We start from the raw sequence: 3,523 nt of genomic DNA, 5'->3' as shown, positions 1-3,523 counted from the left end.
CCCCCCCCCCCCCCCCCCCCCCCCAATTCAACCTCATCAGTCACATCCCGCAACTCTCAGAACTCTAAAACACAAAACTACAACTATGTTGCTCTTATCTTTTTTTTTTTTTAGGCTTGAAAATTTTCAACTTTAGGCAGACCTGAGAAATAACCAACATTTCAAACGTCTCTTTTAAAGATTTTAATTACGTCTGTTCCAGGTCTCAAACGTTTAGTTGGAATGTAGAGTATGTGAGTGGGTTTGGTTTTTGTTATGTTGTGCAATGAAAGCACAAATAAGAAAAAAAAGCCTATTTCGGACAGCAGGAGTGTCGTTTTGTGTATGCGGTTCGAGCCTGATGGAGCTTGTTATTGTGTTTGCTTAAATGCAACTTCCGGCTCCAGATCCTACCATTAAGAATGACAGTAAGTGTTGTTGTGTACGTGTTGTGTAACTTTGGTCCCATTTACAGTGTCTGCGTGCGCTGTCCTCAAGGAGGAGCAGTTCATTTCACATCGCAGCTTCTAGGTCCTCCAAAAAAAAAAAAAAAAATCTGGTTATATATTCGAGCTCTTAGAGCAGTTTCCGAGGCTTTTACTGTTAAAACAGTTCATCTGTGTTTCGCTCCGTCTGTTCAGACTCCACCAGTGTCCCTCGGCCGTCACATAATTTCTTCTGGTCTTTTTTTTTTTTTTGAGCCAACTCAAAGCAAACACGAAAACGTGGTTTATAATTCCAGGGACGTGGCGGACTTCGGGGAGCTAAATAATAACCTGGAGAGCCACAGAAATGAGAGGGGGTGATGTCTAGTGGAACGTGTCTCAGAGAGTGAAAGTAATGTCTTCGAGGGGCATTAAGTTTGCTGCTTCTTTTAAAAGGTCACTTTAATTCTTCATTCTCATTGTCTTTCTGATGTACTCTACACAAATAATCTCTAGGTTTTAAACAAAGGGAAGCTCAGAATCTGAGAAACGCCCGTCATCATGTGCAGTGAGTTGATAATCTCATTATCTGCTTGTGGACTACCTTTCTTTATATTTCAGTCTTGTAAATAATGAAAATAAAATAGGCAAGGATTAAATTCTTTAATCCTGATGTGCTGATGCAGGACCCCCCCCTTCCCCACCCCCAGAATTTGTTCTCTGTCCTTGATGTCCCTCCAGTGTCATCCAAAGACACCCAACACGTCCCAATCACAAAATGTTTTGTCCCAATGAAAACAGCTCTTCCAAAGACTGCTCAGAACGGGCGGGTCAAGTAGTTTTGTGCACTAGATTTAGAATCAACCATCCCTTCTTTTTGTTACAAAGTGCAATGAATAAAACTGGCACACGTTTCATTTTGGTTACACCCTGATTTGACCCGCAAGGATACTTGCACAACGGGTTTTGGGCTGCGGTCTTGTTAAGACTCATTATGTGACACATTCATCAGTCCTCACGGGCAGAAGTTGTTCAGGCTTCATAAAATTCCTGGTTATAAAAGTGAAAAATAGATAAATATGAAAATGTAAATTTGGTGTGTTCAGTAAAACGGATTATTTGACATTAAAAAGAAAGAGACTAAAACAGGGTAAAATATTGTAAGTTTAGCTAAAATTTAACACTTTACCATAGGTAAGTTTCTATCAGATGAACAGCAAAAATTATATTTTTGGTAACTTGTCTTATTTGGTTGTGCATTGAGAGTGTTAGCTTAAAAGGTATAGAACAGGACTATTCAACTGGTGGCCCAGGGGCCAAATCAGGCCCATGGGCGACCTCAGTTCAGACCGCCAGTGGGTTCATTTTTAAATAAAACTAGATTTTAAACTGTAAAACAAACTTACTTAATGACAATAACTGCTGGATGTCCGGCCCCTGAGCTCTTGGCTTCCAGTAATTGTGGCCCCCTGAGCAATTTAGTTGAATAGCCCTCGTATAGGACATTTAATTTTATTGGCTTTTTTAAAGTCTGGTTGTGACGAGAGGTTATGAGTAGTCAGCATCTAACAAGCAGTAGACAGCAGCAATTTCCTACTGAAGAATCAGAAGTCCTCGTGGTGAGTCAAGCTTACAGCTAATAAGAAGAAAACCAAATCAGGAAGCAAATTTCTGACATCTGAAACAACTCGAACATAAAACTTTGCCAGCCGTTTGGATTTTCTCTGTACTAAACATGTTTTACACTTTGCTACAAAATATTTACCAAGCTCCAAACTTTACCACTTTTTTCTAGCTGCAGCTCAGAAAACCAGTAAAATTAGCTCATGCTCAGTGACCAGGCTAACTACTATTAGCAATACAAGCTGATAACAAATACTTTCTTTGTGCATTCAAAGAAAGGGCGGCTAGTCTACTAATAGTGGTTTCAAAGTACTACGTGTGTGACTAGATTACTAAAATTCAAACAGAAAAAAGTTTTTAACTTTAGTTTATTAGTGCTGCTTTTCCCATGTTTCATGTGCGAGTCAGCCATATTGGATGTTGAGGTTGGGGCTGGTCAGGAATCACCAATATTTCATGTTCCATTTCTGACTTTGAGGGCGATAAGTTGATTTCTCAGACATATAACTCAAAAGTGATTACTTGTGAGTACAAATGGAACACAGGGATATTTACTCAGCTGAACAGCATCTGTACTGCTAAACATATTTACATCCACAGAGGCTACTAAATGTATCTTTCCACTGATAGCCATGACTCGGCTCCACCAGGCTGATCCCTAATCACCAGCCATGAAAATGTAAAATAAGTGACAATGTGCCTTTTTCTGGAAATTCTCTTTGAGCTCATTGATGCAGTTGATTCTGTTTGTTGGCTACAGAGTTAAGACAGCAACTTGAACATTGTCCAGTAGAGAAAATAGTAACAAAGTAAACAATTCTTATGTAAAAGTGGAATAAAGTTTTTTTTAAGTGGGCTTCACTGTGACTGCTGTCTACACAAGACTACTTATTAGTACTTTACACAATCCCACTTATAAAAACTGAACCATCTCTTAAAGAGTGTAAAACTTTCCTGGTTTGGTCTCTCAAAAATAACGTACACTGAATTTAAAGGTCACTAATTACCAAGTACTAATTGGTAAAAATCACTAAATAAATAAGTCATGGCAGATTCAAATTTTTGGGGTTGTATCTATTTTTTTTTTTACCACTTCCTGAGATCCTCACAGGGAAAAGAAGAGTCTTTGTAAATCAAAAAAGTTCATAACAAAAACAACAATCTTTGTAAATGTAAAAAATAAGGGAATAAGCAACAATCCTAATGTACACAAAGCTATTCTTTTCAAGTCAACAGCGCTAGGGGAGCAGAAAATATATAAAACAAAATGAATGTTCGGTCACTGAATAAGAAGTTCTCAATACCCAGTTTATTAAATATTATATAAAAATTAGGGATGCACGATATTATCGGCATGTATCGGCCGATATTAGCGATAAAGTTAAATATCGGATATTCTATCAAAATAACTCACAGATATAAAAGATGCTGTTTGTATGTATGTATGTATGTATGTGTATGTATGTATGTATGTATGTATGTATGTATGTATGTAT

This window comes from Nematolebias whitei, chromosome 11, assembly GCF_014905685.2.
Source record: "Nematolebias whitei isolate Nwh7 chromosome 11, NemWhi1, whole genome shotgun sequence".
Classification (NCBI taxonomy): Eukaryota; Metazoa; Chordata; class Actinopteri; order Cyprinodontiformes; family Rivulidae; genus Nematolebias; species Nematolebias whitei.
Note: the sequence above shows the minus strand (reverse complement) of the source record.